General features: G+C 42.6%; 1 non-coding gene across 1 annotated transcript; it reads left to right on the top strand.

The window, feature by feature from the left end:
- The first annotated feature begins 3,723 nt into the window (after window positions 1–3,723).
- Window positions 3,724–3,805, top strand: trnas-uga (transfer RNA serine (anticodon UGA)). Its single transcript has one exon. It is a non-coding gene; the product is annotated as a tRNA-Ser (tRNA).
- Window positions 3,806–17,539: the final 13,734 nt, after the last annotated feature.

The following is a 17,539-nucleotide window of genomic DNA, read 5'->3' as shown; positions in this document are numbered from 1 at the left end:
CCCTGAAGCGGCGACCGTTGACTTGGAATCTTCGTGAAGTGGATCTCGTAAGGGGGTTGTAGCTCTTCGAGGATCTGATCCAGTCTTAAGACACTGTCCAGCTTCATTAGGTTGTTTTCCGTGTGTGTGTGTGTGCATGTGCGCTGGTGTTTGGACATGTACTTGATCTATCTTTATTTCGAAATTTTCTTTCCCTGAAATCAGGCTCAGCCTTCAACATGTGATAAGCACTCCAATTCACAGGTTCTATTTTACGCTTCCGTTTCTTCTTCTCTCTGTCCTCCAACGGTGACCTCAGCATTTGCAACTGAATATTACTAAAACTTCCTTCCTCCAGAAAAACACATTCCTTGATTTTCATTTTTAACTGCTTTACAGAAACTGGGCCATTATTATTTAGCATATATTGTATTTTTTCTTGACCATACCGAGTTGTCTGTCGACCCTCTTTTTTTTGCTCTTGCTGGAGCCGATATTCATGGATATTGGAAAAGTGCTCATCTCTCTCTGTCTGTTTCTCTGTCTGTCTATCTGTCTATCTCTCTCTCTCACACGATACCATAATCTTCTCTTTGCCAATATAACTTGCTTTTACCTCCGGAGGTCCCCTCTCATTGGGCGCGACCGTCTCATTGCCTTGATTTTCACAAACCAAGAACCCACGTAACCAGTACAACTTGATACTATATATCGCCTTGCCTTATCACACCTCAAGCCAGGAACCTGGATCAGTCGAGTTCCTTTCCACACATGGAGTTGCTTTTTCTAATTCATTGACTGCTGATATAATAGATTATTGGCCTTGAGAGTCAGCTGAAAATTAGGTTGAACTTTACATTTTTTCTGTCTTTTTGCAAAGTTAGGTCCATACTTCTTTGTTTCAACCATGCTTTCACAGATTTCACAAAAATTGATAATTTTCCATTACAGGGGATCAGGCTGACAGTGACTCAATATGTGCGATGGAGTGAGGATGATAGTGACACAATGAGGGTGAGGTGTCAGCATGGTAGTGAAGCAGACTGTGTGAGTGGATCAGGCCGATAGTTACGCAGTGAGGGGGGGTTAGAGTGATCGTGATGCAGTAAGTCTGAGGGATCAGACCAATAGTGACACAGTAAGTGTGAGGGGTCAGTGTGACAGTGACGCAGTAAGAGTGAGTGGTCAGGCTGATAGTGACGCAGTAATTGGAAGGAGATCAAGCTGATAGTGACGCAGTAAGTGTGTTGGGAGCAGAGTGATAGGAACGCAATAGGTGTGAGCGGCTTTGGATGATAGTGACAGGTCAGTATGAGGGGAGGGTGGTAGTGATCCAGTGAGTGTGAGGTGTCAGGATGACAGTGAAGCAGACTGTGTGAATGTGTCATTGTGATGGTGACATGGCAAGTGTGATGGGGTCAGGGTGACAGTGACGCAGATGCTTTCAGGGGGTCAGGTTGTCGTGATGCAGTAATTGTGAGGGGTCAGGGTGATAGTGACGCAGTGAGTGTGAGATGTCAGTGTGATAGTGACGCAGAACATTTGAGGGGCCAGGCTTATAGTGACGCAGTATGGGCAAGGGGTCAGGGTGACAGTGATGTAGATGCACTCACAGGGCCAGGTTGTAGTAAAGCTGTAAGTGTGAGTGTCTCAGGCTGATACTGATGAAGTAAATGCGAGGAGGTAAGGATGTGATGGATATAGTAAGTGTGCAGGGGTAGTGCTCGAAGTGACGCTGTAAGTGTGAGTGTTGAAGCTCATAGTGAAGAAGTAGGTGTGAGGTGGTCAGTGTGATTGTGGCGCAGTACATGTGAGAGGGTCAAGGTGATAGTGACATAGTAAGTTTGAGGAAGCAGTGTTGTGACACGGTAAGTGTGAGGCGTCAGTCTGGTACTTACATAATAAGTGTGATGGAGTCAGGCTGATAGTGACACAGTAAGTGTACGGAGTCAGAATAATAGTAACATAGGAAGTGTAAGGGCGTGACTGATAGTGACAAAGTAAGTGTTTGGCAGTCAGGCTGATAGTGACGCAGTCAAAATGGGGGTCTTGAAGTGAAAGTGGCGCAGTAAATGTGAGGGCGCCAGAAGGATAGTGATGCAGTAAGTTTGAAGGGTTCACGCTGAAATTAAGGCGGTAAGTGTGAGGGGTCAGGTCGATAGTGATGCAATAAGTGTCGGTGGGTCAGGCTGACAGTGATGCATTCAAAGACCAAATATCCAAGGCTCACTGCAGTGCTGAATAGCGAGACTTCTCAAGGCTAAGACTAAAATCAATGGTTCTCATCCTGGCCATAAATCACAATGCTTCATTTTAAAATTGTCCTCTCCTGCTTCTAGATTCACCAATGAGGGAACAAAATTTAATTGCACCACCCTGTTTATCTCTTCAAATATTTTGCAACTCTCAATCAGATTGCCTCTCTTGTTTTGAAACTGTTAAAAAAAGACCGGATTTGCCCAATTTCAATTCACAGGACTAACGTTCATCCATGACATTAAGACTAATCACCATTCGTGGTATTCCTCATATGGCATTAGTATCTTTCCTAAATTGAGGATAATAATTCCTCATATTTTAGTCCAAGTGCGGTCAAACTGAGCCACAATACATTGGAAATAATGCTTCGTTCTCGTGCCCTGAAATCCTTCTGCAGCTTTCACAGCAGACTTCTACAACTGCTACTAGACTTCAATGACTTTGTAAAAACTTCTCCAAGATGCAATCTAAAAATCTGTACATCAGACTTTCTACTTCAAACCTTCGATAAATAATTTCCACACATTTCCCTCCTGACAAGTATGATAAAGTCAAATCCTTGCTATTTATTAAATCATGAAGGACATGGATATGTTGACTCGTCAAGGTGTTTTCCTGCTGGTGAGGAAGTCAAAATTTAGAAAACATCGTTTTAAAATTAGTGGGTAAGGATTTAAAAGGGACGTCAGGGGCAACTTTTTCAGTCGTGTCCAGAATGAGCTGCCAGAGAAATTGTTGGAGACTGGTACAACTGTAACATTTAATGGCATCTGGATGGATATATGAGTAACAAGGTTTATAGGGATGTGGGCCAAATGTTGGCAAATGGGACCTATAAATTTCGGATAACTGTCCACCATGGTCAAGTTGGAAAGAAGGGCCACTGTCCATGTTGTATTGTTCAAGGACTTGATGACTCTAGAACAATCGCAAAAACTTTGCAAATAATTCCGTCAAGACGAGTTCAAGTTCCAAATCTTCGGTCAATCTTCCTCTCTTGTGCTCACAAGTTCATTACCTGATGTCAGAACTTACGGATTAGTTGCTGGATCCATTCCTGTAAATTGGTTCTGCATTCTTTCTAATTCCGATTTTTAAAAATGAATGTAGCTAGTGTTTATGGACTTAGCATCAATATTTCTAATACCATATTTCGATGAATATTAAAATATAACAGAATATCTACTTTGGCACCAGATGATGAACAATTGAGTCAAAATCGATCGGAGGCAGTGAGACAATGATCCTCTCTTCGTGTGGTGTACATCCGTGACTCTATAATTCAATGAAGAATTATTCCCGCAACTTCAGCTGTGTCAGGATCTAGTTTGCGGTGAAAGCCTGTCAATCTGCGAAGGTAACGATCGTCTGGATCTCTGCAAAGGATTTGGCGAAATCTTTGGGTATTGACAATTTGTTCTTCAAACAAATTACGTATTTCATTAATTCAGTTCTTTTACTATGAAAATTGCCACTTGTGCTATAGCTGTGATGGCCGAGAGGTTAAGGCGTTGGATTTGAAATCCAGTGGGGTTTCCCTGCGCAGGTTCGAGTCCTGCTCACAGCGTTCAACATTTCAATATGTCACTAATTCCGTTGCAGAATTTGGATTTCGTGGAGCTTGAGCTTTGCATTCAATCGAAAGTAAATTTTCATCTGTGAAGATTCCGAAGTAATTTCAAGACGTCTAATTGAATAAATTATATGTCGAGACACAAAAAGCCACCAACTTCCAACACGAATCAGTTTCAAGACATTTGTCGAACTCTCGTGAAATTTGGATGTTCACAGGGAGGGGGTGTGGTGGTGGAATTAAGCAATAGAAGAAGCGAAGCAATACATTTACCTGCAGGTGATGAGTTTTTTTTTAGGATCAGTTGAAAGTCAAGCTGAGAAAGTTCAACCTAATTTACAACTGACTTCCAAGGCCAATAATCTATTATATCAGCAGTCAATGAATTAGAAAAAGCAACCCCATGTGTCGAAAGGAACTCGACTGATCCAGGTTCTCGGCTTCAGGTGTGATTGGGCAAGGCGATATCAGCGGAGTGGAATTTTCTGGAAATATTAGAAATGGAATGTTAACGGTCTTCTGCTGTCCACATTCGTAAGAAACTGTGCAATAAGAACTGAATTTGAAAATTAACGATGAAAATCAGACTTAGCCCTCTGCTTGTGGTATAGCATTGTTCAGAACAGTAGGTTGTTGTTGAGGCTAAAATTGACCAAAATAATCGATGGGGATCAGTTGGTGTGCAGAGCTCAGCTTGAAGAACCAAATGCCAATTATTCATTTTGGCTGTCTGAATTGCTTAGTTAAACATACTCCCAGTTTAATGTAAAAACCTTTGCTATCAGAGCTAGATGTTTTCATGTCAGCATGTTCCGATATGAGAAGACACTCCAAAGAGTAGATGTGACTTAAATTTTGACTCTAACGTCAGAGATGTTGACACATTTCTGCACCAAAACAGCACTACCATTGGTATAAAAAAAAAACTGAACAAAGGACTAATTCACTTAGACATTTCCTTTCTGCAGACTCTGCCAATGGACCGTTCAGGCCAGATATAGGAATAGGGCGTGGTGACATCTGTTCGGATGTGGATCACTTCATTCTTGCTCACGATCCATAAACCGAAATTCATTTTGAACTTCTAAGCCATCAGCATAATAAGTGGTACATAATGCACAGGTTTGCTTCTCGAAAGAAAGAGCGAAATCTTATTCAATGCAGACGCAAATTCAAGTTGTCCCTGATCGACCAGAAGACAAATATCGCGAAACAAAATGAATACAGAAAACAATCAATGTTTTCTGGGAATCAAAAAGATGTACTGGAACAACGAAAACATATATTTGGAACTAAAGTCACATACCACTTCCAGACTAAATGTTCTTGAACCGTTATCTTAATTTGACCTTCATGTCTACCTTTGCTGCAAAAATTATCTTAACAACTCAGTACTTGGTGTTCTTTGATGTTGTCTTCTTCATGTTTCTCTTGATTTTGAAACTAAAACCGAGCAATAGCAAGGCACCCTATTTCCCTTGCAAAGATCAGTAGAAGATCAATTTATAAGAGAACAGAAATAAAGCTACGTCTGTCTTCTGAGAGAAATCACAGTTACCATTTCGACTCCAAAAAGTCTTCTTCAGAAGTCTGCGCAATGAACTCGAAATAGTAGACCGAAGATGAAAAAAAGAAGCCATCATGCCGCGAATACACCACCCGCAAGCGCATCAATATATGTTTTCGTTGTTCCAGTACATCTTTTTGATTCCCAGAAAACATTGATTGTTTTCTGTATTCATTTTGTTTCGCGATATTTGTCTTCTGGTCGATCAGGGACAACTTGAATTTGCGTCGAATATGTTGTATTACGACTCTCAACATCAGTGGAGAACGGAACAAAGCTCATTCTGCAGTTACACACCTGTTATGACGTAGTTTGTAAAGTCAGAAATATGATTACGTAAAAAGCGGGATGAAAGCGGGATATCAGAAGTCTGAAAAAAGCAAGTGTGTTCTTTGCTTTGAAGAAGGTTGGCAGTGATGAAAATGGAAATTAACTACAGTGAGGGGGGCTTAATTAATACTCAGAATCGTTGCAACACACAGGGACGCAATTCCTTTTGCTGGGTTTCTGTTCTGCCATTTTATAATCAAGACTGCTGTCGGGTTTGGTTTCCATTCCAGGCTTAGGTGACTGCCTGATGGAAGTTTGCACATTCTCCCAATTTGTGTGGTAGCTCTGGTTTGCTGCCACATTCTAAACATTTGCAGGTTATTTGGATTCGCCATTGAACGCACACGGTTACAGAGACAGTGATGTGGAAAGTGTCTGGAAAAGGACGTACTTCAGAGGATTTTTGTGAACTTAAATAGACAAAGTGGGGTTAGTCTGCTATTTCCTGGGTAAGCTACATGGACAGAGAGGGGTCAGGGTATTCTTGCCTGAGGGACATACATTGACAGAATTGGATTAGTTGCTCTTACCTGTGTCAGTCATGCAGATACAGTAGGGTCAGTCTGCCCTTCCCTGGGCGAATTTCTTTCACAGTGTGGTGACAGTCGGCTCTTCCCTGCCTGAGTGAAACAGAAAGAGAGGTGTCAGTATTCTCTTCCCTCGATAATTTATGTTGACAGTCTGGCTTTCGTCTGCTCTTCTCTGACGAGTTACATTGGTCAAGTGGGGTTAGTGTTCATTCATTGGGTGAGTGCCATAGACAGAATGGGATCAGTCTGTTCTTCCCTGAGTGAATTACATTTATAGAGTGGGGTCAGACTGCTCTTCAGTGAATGACTTCTATTGACCGTGTGGGATCAGTCTGCTGAGTTACACTGAGAGTGTGGTGTCAGTCTGCCCTTCCCTCGGTGAGTAACACTGACTGAGTGGCGTCAGTTTGCTCTTCCCTCAGTGAGTTACATTGACAGAGTGGCGTCAGTCTGCTTTTCACGGAGTGAGTAATTTGGACAGTGTGGGATCTGTCTGCTCTTCCGTGGGTGAGTTGCATTGACAGAGTGGCGTCAGTCTGCAATTTTCTAGTTGTGTTAAAGTGATCGCGTGAGGTCAGAGTGCTCTTCCCTGGTTGAGTCACATTGACAGATTGGGCTTCATCTGCTCTACCCTGTGAGATTCATATTAACAGAATGGGATCAGTCTGCTCCTTTATGAGTGAGTAATATCACAGAGTCCACTCAGTCTGTTCTTCCCTGGGTGAGCTACGTTAAGAGAGTGGTGTCAGTCTGCTCCTCCACGGGTGTGTTACTTTCTCAGAATCGTGAGAGTCTGCTCTTCTCTGTCTGAGTTTAACAGCAAGTGTGGTTTCATTACTGTCATTGCTGGATGCTTCACATAGACAGAATGGAATAAGTCTTCTCTTCTCTGAGTGAGTTACTTTGACAGAGTTGTGTCAGGCTCGTCTCCCTGCTTGTGTTTCATTGACAGAATCAGATCAGCCTGCTCTTTCCTGGATGAGTGACAGAGACAGAATGGGTACAGCCTGCTCTCCTCTGAGTGGTGTCAGTCTGCCATTTGCTGGGCGAGTTACATATAAGGTGTTGGGTCAGTCTGCTCTTCCCTGGATGACTAACATTGACAGAGTGGCGTCAGTCTCCTCTTCCCTGGGTGAGTTACATTAACAGAATGCGGTCGGGCCATAATTTCCTCGTTGAGTTACATTGATCGTGTGATGTCAGACTTCTGCCCCCTGGTTGAGTTACATTGACAGAGTGGGGTCCATCTGCTCTTCCCTGGGTGAGTTACGCTTGCAGTTTGGGGTCGGTCTGCTCTCTGCCATCCAGGAACTCCATCTCTAGCGGTTTCTTGTCAGTACCTCCGTACTAAGGATTTGAGGAGTTAACAAAAGTAACTCGTCCCCTACATCTTTGGGATAATTAGGGATGGGCAGTGAATCTTACCGCATTGAAAGAGAACTGTGTCCCAGAAATGCATTTCTAATAATTGCATGTTCTAATTCGACACTGCAAGCGGTCGGGAATAAATTGAGGAGAGGTGCAGGTTAGAATAATTAAAGTCAAATGCACTAATGCCAAGGAGACATGACACAAGATGTGAGTGTGGAGCTGGTGGTGCAAGGCTCAGTGTCAGTGCTATTGGTTCATCATTTATTGCTCACTATTCGCAATGACTCACACACCACTGCTGTCAATTCACAACAATGAGCCTGTCCATCTTGGTTTGAAAATCCCGGCCTGGGACGCGAGAGGAGATGAGCACATCCTCTTTATTCTGTCAGTTTAAACAGACGAAAATATTTGTTGGATGCCAATGCAAGAGGATACTGTCTTTTTCTGTGCCTTTTTAGTGGGGCATGCTCAGCATTGAAATGTGTTTTTGCACAAGCAGAGTTTGATTGCCATTCATACTGAGCAACATTAATACAGAAAACGCGTTTTCGAATTCCTGTGATCAAGTAGTTCAGGCATTGCACATATGGACGAGAAATCTGAATTTTAAAGTGGCTCCATGGCTTAGCTGGTGAACGCAGCTCCCATCACACTGGTGCATGCTCATTGTATGAAAAGCTCGTTATTTCTCTCAAGTATTGTGTTGCTGATCGAGCAACTCAGTGTCCTGTTTGAATTGCTGTACATTCTGATTTTGCGTTCCGGCTTCATTTTCCTGGTTTAAATCCAGTAGTGTAGGTTGCTCTTTTTAACTATTATTTTAACCTGGAGATTGTCCCGCAGTTCCACAAGCACTTCTGCTTCTCATCCTCTTATTCTCATTCCTTCATTCCCAGTTTTGTGGAAATTACGTGGTGAGGCAGGAGACACTGCAGCATTCCCGGGAAATGTTGTGGTAATGGCACTGACACCACGACATGATCACCCGCATTCTCTGCTGTCACCATTCATACGTTGTACACCAACAGTAAATGCATCGTTGTTCTTCTTCAGCTATCATGTAATTACTTTCTTTTTCGGTTGGAAAAGGAATTCAACTTTAACTTCGAAAGGGTCTTTAAATTTTGAGGAAGAAATGTCTCCTTGCCTCAGGTCGAAGTGACAGACGCATTATCCAGAGAATGTGAGACTACTTCGACCGACTCCAGCCAGGCGTCAGAAAGCCTCTCAGCCGTTCGAATCTCAAACTGTCTCTGAATGTAAGGCTTTTCAAGAGCAGAAATGGGAAATGAGGGATATGGACAGCCAGAGAGTCGGAGAATGATAGAAAGGCCCAGGAGGATACAGAGACAAATATAGAAAAAACAAAGACACATATTGAGGCAGACACTGAAAGAAACAATTCTCCATTCGGCGTTACTGCTAAATAACGGGAACTAAAATGAAATGTAGCCATTAAAACATAGCCTTTCATCAGCTCAGGAAAATGAAAGTAGCATGATAGCTGATTAAGTCCTTTTAAGATTGTAAATTCGATGTTTGCAAGCTCAAGACTGATTTTGATAAATATCCTGATTCGACAGGTAAGATTATCATTTTCCCAACAGTATAACCCAGAAATCTATAACTAACCTGTTTCCTGTCCATCTTAAGAAAACAAAACCTGTTTCTCTCCACGGATGTTGCCTGTTGTAGCGGGTTTCTCTATCAATTCTCGTTTTTAGTTCATATTTCCAAAACCTGTATCTTTTTGATTTTTGATCACCTGGCACAAAACCAAGCATTACCAGGATCGGACCAGTGGTAAGAAATACTGGTACCACGATATATTTGCACAATAAAACATGCATTCCTGTCCGAGTATAGAACCAACACTATTGCGGTTAGAGTTCCAAATCCTAACTACGATATTACACGGAATGACGACAGACGCTCTTGCACTTATTCTCAATGAAATGTTTTTTTTTCCATTTCATTTCTGATCAGTTTCACTGAAGATTGATTTCTACTCGTCGTCAAGTTTTGCAGAATGGAAAATCCCATTTGGCCCATGGTGCAGTCTGGTTTAAAGACATTCATCTATTCTATTCCCAGTTTCCAGCTTTGGTCCATAACCTTATGTGTTCTGATGTTTCCAGTGCAAATGGCAGCGAGGTTCTCGCTTTGATCTTAGATGACACAACAATGGGATTGAAGTTTGACATAGTCACACTGTGTTATTACCCACGTTGTGTCTCCCACAGAAAGAGACACACAGACACATTCCTCGAGAGTGGCAGAGTTCTCAGGATTTGACCAGCTCCTTGAGCTTCACTTCAGATGTCCGCTCCAACATGCAAGTTCAACCGCCAAAAGGCAGCTTTTGGTTAAACCAAAGCCAGTTCTATAGACAATGAGAGACGTTGATCTGAGCTAGAATTTGAATTGGACGAAAGAAACTGTAAATTCGAAAACCCAAACCCTTCCGTTCCTGACAGAAAACAGGAATTGACTAGCACGTGCATTCTCGTGATTTTAAATGCGAACCGACAATCCCCTAATTCGACGTCAGGCGTGTTACCAATTCCGTCCCTGACCCAAAGACCAGGACTGGCTGTGACAGTTTGTATATAGGTAATGTAAGCGCCAACATGAGGGAAACAGCATTCACAAGGTGAAAAATCAGCAAACATAATCACCGTCACTGTTTCACTTTGAATGCCCCACTCTGTGAAACATTTCCTTTCACTGTACTTTCATACTTGAAGTTTTTTACATTCCAGAGCCTGAACTAATTCAGCGAGAAACCACTGGTCATTTCGAGCCCGTCATCCGGAATGAGGCGAGTTGAACGTTGCCTTTCTTACTGCCAACACATCAGCGCAGCTCAAAACGAGCTCGTGTTAGCATCAGTCTTTACTTAACTTGCTGCAGTATATCTGCTGAATAACATCAGATTATCACAGCATTGCCTTCTTCACATTGAAACCAGGGGTGATAATATGAACCGACTTGGAAACTTGGAGAGAGAAACACAGCTGGCGAAGACGATTATGACGTGAAGAGCAGGCACTAGAGTTTGTTCAGGTCTCAAAGGCTACTGCAGTATCAATGGACATCCCTGCATACGGGTCTGAGTTTGCATTGCCCAGAACAGGCTTTCATTCCCAGTCAGGAAATGAAGATTTAATTCTCTTCTTGTGTATTATCCGAATGAAAACTAAATCCTGGTTGCACGCAGAAAACACACACGGATCCTGCCAGAACAATTCAGTGATCGATCAGCATCTGTCTGGAAGGACAATGGCAGCAAATACAAGTGAAAGCTATCACCACAATTACCCCTCAAAGGTTCTCGCGTTTCTCAGTTGAAAATATTTCGTTGTTTCTTCAATGTCACTACGTCTAAATCCTTGCCTCATGCCATCATGCCTGTACTGAGAACATCCAGGGTTCTGCGGAGTATCTCAAAATCTCAATCTCTCGTGTAATTAAGGATTGACGGTGCATCCCATCACATTGAGCAATGACTTTGTCCCAGTAATACGTTTCCAAAAGCTGCAGTTTCTAAGGGAACAATTGCAAGCTGACGGGAATAAGTTGTGATTCGGAGATGCCGGTGTTGGACTGAGGTGTACAAGTCAAAAATCACACAACACCAGGTTATAGTCCAACAGGTTTAATTGCAAGCACACTAGCTTTACGAGCGATGTTCCTTCATCGGGTGGACGGCTCGATCGTAACACAGAATTTATAGCAAAAATTTGAAGTGTGATGTAACTGAAATTATACATTGAAGAATTGATTGTCTGTTAAGCCTTTCATCTGTTGAAAGAAATGAAACGATCACTGTATTCCATGTGCAAATCACAAAACCCTTTTTTTTTAAAGTTGCATTCTCGGGTTAGCTGTTAACAATGGTAATAGCTAGACAATATGTTGAAGGTGTTAGCCCCCTGTGTTCTCTGTCTATGACCTGATGTTTAGATTGATTCCAATCCAAAAAGTGAGATAACAGAGTTTTACATAATTTCATGCAGTTTTTGAGCTCAGAGTTCTACATGAATGTATGTGGTTTCCGAGCAAAGTGCAATGTAACTCTGAATGTACCAAAAACGTTCACCACACAAAATATATGTGTGCATGTTGGTCTTTGTCTGTGTGTGTGTCTGCAGCGAAACCAAAAACTGACAACTCATGAACAGAAGCAGAACTGACAAAGAGAACATATTTTCAGACGCACAGATTCATGAATGTTGTCTGTGAGGCAGAGCGAGTCGTCTGGGTCATGAGCTGCTCACACAAATTGCAGTGACGCAATTCTAAATGGTGCTTTCAACGTACTGGCGCCTTAGAGCACCAATACGTCCAGGAAAGTGCTCAAATAACATGAATCAGAACTGACTAACAATGAACTATGAAAAATGAAGATTACCAATTACAGTCTCGATTAGATGAGGTGAACAATTGGGCTGATGTCTCCACCGGATCGAGAGGACCAATCACCAGCCTCTCTCATCAGGACAGAAATTAAGGAAATTAGGGAAAAGTAACTAAGTTTCGTATCGCAATTTCCCTCCTTTTCGCAACCACAACAGAAAACTGCGAGCAGATTCAATGTAGAACCTAATTTCACATCAACAGGGAAATAAATATCTCCATTCACTTTCAGAGAAACGGTGAAAAATGTAAATTGTCTGGAATATGAAAGTTTGGCGCAGCCTGTTTTTGAGTCGCATCTTATGCTGGTGGCCTTTCAAGCTGTAGGGTAACGTGACAACTACGGCGGAAGGGGAAACCAGCTTGGGCACTGACATGTTGGTTGTTTTCTGCTGTGCCACATCACAGCCGGGTTAGAAGAAATGACTGCTTTTTTTTCTTTTCAACTTTAACACAGCTCATCCCTGCAAAACTTTACCAGCTTAATCCATTAGCACACGTGGCCGCGCAGGGATGCAAACACAAGCCTTCTTAAGAAGTGGAATCTGAAAACAGAGTCTCAGGTTGCTCAGCCACGCGAGCACACAGGCCAAAACCGGAAACCCAAGATCATGTACCTGATGATACCCTGCAGCATACTCACAACAACTGTACCAGTTCTGCAGAATATGCGGTGGGAAGGAATTGCTCTATCTGAGCGGTCGTGCTTGTTGCTCTCATCAGCAAATCTGGCCTTGAATTTGCTAGCCCATATCTGATGCCATGCTGAAACGGAATGCAATTCCGATTAGTCGCTGTGTGAAACTTTGTTCATTCTCGCTCCTCAGATAAAGTGATCACTGGAGATGATGAATTCTGCTCCTGCCAGAAACGCCGACTCTCCTGCTACTCAGATGAACTGAAAAACTGGTTTAGCACTGGAATCCGAGAATGGCAGAACACGTAGCAAGATTATTCGAAACCCACAGCCAATAAGAGTTCCAACTTTCATTTTATTTCTCTATAATAGTCATTATCCAGCAGAGCCATGAGCAACTGCCTCCTGGCTGCAAGCTGAGTTGGAAACCTATGTGGGAATCAAGGACATGTGACTCACTTATGGTCGGTATATCAAACAGTTCTCACTTTGAGGTGTGCAAACATTTGTTCCTATACGTATTCAGGGTAATTCAAAGGCGATCTGAGATGTCAAAGAGGTGGTCACTGTTCGTGATTGCTCTTTGTTCGAGGTGTGAAAAGGTTTCCCGCTTTAGTCACATTCACGTTTCTTGTTGATGACTGAATCAGACAGAAGGTGTTTCACCAGATCTGCACTTGAATTGCATTCCTCTCCCTCGCTGTCGCACTTTCCTGGAACTCTTTGAGAACAAGAAAACAAAATACATACTGTTATTCGGCAACCTGTCTGTGATTTCCTCATTTTCAGTTACAACATGGCTTAAACCTCAGGCCACACGGTAATATTAGTAACAGTATGAGAACAAGAGTCGATAGTTCATCTGTGCCTGTATATCTTTTCATTCTGAATGAACTGTATCCGTGTCTGCTGCTTCGAAACTCGAATATGTGAACTCCTCCAAACTATGATTGAGGATTTCTGGTTTTGGTTGACACACGTTGAGAAACGCCAGACAGCGTTTAAGTGAAGCTTTCAGAGCACATTTTCGGATGCATTTGACAGAGACTAACATCATGAATCCAGTGTTCGCTGTAACAGAAGGAAATGAATACTCTCCTTGTTACTGATCCAGGCCACCTTCACATGTAAAGCAAATGCGGTCCTGTTGTTACAGAAAGATCAGTGCCCGGTAACTGTGTCCTTAAAGTGGACATGATGAAAAAAAATAAAGAATACCATGTTGAAATATCCAGGAAATATTGGCTGAAAAGGCGCAGACAGTTTTCCCTGCAGCGCCAAGACAGAGGAACATATGTAACTGCACTCTTAAACAGGATGGCCAGCAGTGAAATAAACATCGCCACATATGAAGGACCACTGCGAATAGAAATTTGAAAATGAAATTCACGCAGCAGGTATTCGGAATTATATTCTTTCCACCGCTACAGTAGTATTGGGCGAGTAAATTCAAAACAAGGCTTGCTGATGAGTATGCAATAAAGCCCCGTCAAACATGATATGAAAGACTGTCGTCCGTAAAGAGGGAACAGCATTGTTTCTTCTAAGCTTTGTACTGGACCACTTTTGCATAAACTGATACTGCTACTCTCCAGAAAATGTCAGGGCTCGCGGCATGCACTCTTAGAAATGGTGACCATCAGTGCTGGAAACATCCCTGCATATTCAGAACAAGGAAGAATACATATCGAATAAAAGCGTAGATGGCAAGTAATTGGACTAGTATTCCCTTTCACCACAACAGCTAGAATGTGCGGGGATATACAGAGTAAAGTTTACTGACCAGTTCAGAAAGCAATTACCTCCACATATCTTGACACACAAGCCTATCTGTCTTTCTGTCCTTTTTTTTGAAGCGCCGATCCTTTCCGTAAGAGATGAAGATGATGACTGCTCCCCCGCAGGATCACAGTGGGGCCAAAGACCCGGTCGAGCTGCTCAGAACAGTTCGTGTTTGCCGAGAATCACTGAAACTGAGATTGATGACATGTAGACACGGTGTAACAGCTGCCAACACATGTGGAGGGTTTTGGGACGGATTAGGACCCACTCTGGGAAAAAGACTGGATCCTAAGACTGGGGAGTAAGTGTTCAGGGAGAGGACTGGAGAATGGGGTTAAGAACGATATTAGCCAAATCGAATGGTGGAGCAGACTAGATATTCTGAAAGCGCTAACCATCCTCCTATGTCTTCCAATCTCTGGCCATCTGGTATCTAAGGAAATTTTAGAGACCGGGAAAATGTTTGGAGAGGAAGCAATAAATGTGAAGCTGAATATAAAGTTTGAAGTCAGGACAAGTTCAATAAAAAAGAAGTTTGTAGAAAGGCAGAGGGACATGGAGATGGAAAAAGAAGTGTCACCAGTCCCGAAATCTCATTCGGTTTTCATTTTCAAGATGCGACCGGACCTGCTGAGAGTTTCCAGCAATTTCATTTGTTAATTCTGAATCAGAAGATGGGCGTGATCCTGGACCAATCAGCTCTCCCATGTTCTAGGAATATTTGACTTTCCCGTTCGATCAGATCACGTTTGTCCCACACTGAAACCTCAGAATCCTTCCCCACCCCCGCCCTCGTTACTGGCAATAAACTGTTCATTACATAAACTTACATGAGCACACAAAAGAACAATTGCAAAACGTTCAGGGAGAGCTCCCTTCCGTTCCATCAGCACATTCTGAATCAGTTAATTGTTGTTCAGGACCCATGAGACATTAAGCCATCTCTGTCAGACCACTAACAAATGGCCATTCACGTTCTGTGTCTTTGAATACTTTGGAGAGTGCACGGATGTAGTGGAATCTCACGTTTTGAAATGGACATCATTCATAGTATTTTCAGCTGCACTGATAAAGTTGACTCTGGCGGTTCCAGTGAAGTGCAGACAGTTTTCACTCAGAAACCGGCATGTGATCAAAGCAGGAGGACATATGTGTCAATGAAAGCAACGAGAATGCTCCACCAGCGTTGGTTCGCAATTTTGCATGTGGAACGAAGAGCTGGAACTCTATTAAACAGTGAAAACGACTATTATGGGGCTTGGACGCACGACTCTGATTAAACACCTCACATTTCATCCAACTGAGATATCCAGGCTTGACACACAACGAATTAGTTTGCTATTTTATTCTGAGCAGAATTCACCTGGCACAGCAATTTGCAAAGATCCAGCTCATTCCTTCCAATCACAAAGAACATAATTTACATCTTTCACTTTTGTTATTTCTTCAAAACATTACAATCTATTTAGCACTTGTCTCGGCATTTAAGATTCAAACCGAATATTTTCATACGAAGTGATTTCCAGTCACTCTGGCAGACAGTAAATCAGTCGGAATGTTACCGTAGGAAACCCAATCATTTCCGTTTACAGTGTTGGGAATTTCCCATCTGCTGACGAGACAGAGTCGTCACAATCAACATTTTCTTCGTTCTTCCTGCCTAAAACGTTTACCACTTATTTTCAAGACAGGAGTTTTGTTTATAACACGTTCCAAGAACAGGAACAAACTTCCAATCTCCTGTAGACGTTTCCAATTTAAAATGGAAGTTTTGTTCCTTTCCCACGGGAAGAGCAGTTAATGAGAAACGGGTTTCCACGAGCTGTGTCCCAGGGTTTGGCAGGAAGCCCTGATTGAAGCTGCAGTGACCGCTTTCAGTTGGCATCGGGGGATTGGAGAAGATGGTGTCGTATTCTTCTGCGTGTAACCGTCTTACTCCCTGTGGACTCGGGGTGAATCATGGATGAGTTTCGGAACAACGCTGCCTTCCAGTCTCTGGCCATCTGCTATCTAAGGAAATAGAAAAAGTTATTTGTTCAGTTCGAAGTCCTGGGCAACGTGAAAGTTGGAACAGGCCTGATACAAAATTGGAGACTGGGAAAATTGTTGGAGAGGAAGTAATAAAAGAGAAGCTGAATATAAAGTTGGAAGTCAGGAGACATTCAATAAAAAGGAAGAGTGTACAGAAGCAGGTGGAGATGGACATGGAAAAGAAGTGCCACTAGTCCCGAAGTCTTAAATCGATTTATATCTCCAAGATGCTACCAGACCTGCTGAGATTTTCCAGTAATTTAATTTGTTGATTCTGAAACAGAAGATGGCACTGATCCTGGACCAAACAGCTCTCCCGTGCTCTGGGTATATTTGACTTACTGTGTCTCTGTCCCACACTGAAACCTCATGATCCTGCCGCACCTCCATTCTCGTTACTGACAATATACTGTTCATTACGTTAAACACAAGAAGAACAATTGCAAAACGTTGAGGTAGAGTACCCTTCGGTTTCCATCAGAACAATCTGAATCACTGAAAATTGGTTCAGGACCCATGTGACATTGATCCGTCTCTGTCAGACCCCTCGCAAGTGGCCATTCGCTTTCCGTGCCTTTGAACACTTTGGGTGGTGCACGGTTGGTTTGGAACCTCACGTTTTCAATCGGACATCACTCATTGTATTTTAGGCTGCACTGATAAAGTTGTCTCTGGCGCCTCCAGTAATATGGAAATAGTGTTCACTCAGAAACCGATGTGTGATCAAAAGCAGGCGGTCAGATGTGTCAATGAAAGCAGCAAGAATACTGCACGTGGAACGAAGAGCCGGAATTGGATTAAGCAGTGAAAGCGTCCATTGTGAGGCTTGCACCCACCACCCTCAGATTAAGCATCTCACACTGCACCGACTGAGCTATGGATTAGTTTGCTATTACATTGCGAGCATAATTCATCAGCAATTTGTTAGGATCCAGTTCATTCCTCCTAATCACAAAAATATCATTCACACCTTTCACTTCAGTTATTCCTTCAAAGCATTACAATCTATTCCACACTTGTCCCGGGATTTAAGGTTCAAGCTTAATATCTTCATATTT

The sequence above is a fragment of the Chiloscyllium punctatum genome, chromosome 18 (assembly GCF_047496795.1).
Source record: "Chiloscyllium punctatum isolate Juve2018m chromosome 18, sChiPun1.3, whole genome shotgun sequence".
NCBI classification, from domain to species: Eukaryota; Metazoa; Chordata; class Chondrichthyes; order Orectolobiformes; family Hemiscylliidae; genus Chiloscyllium; species Chiloscyllium punctatum.
This window is presented reverse-complemented; position numbering and strand designations above follow the sequence as displayed.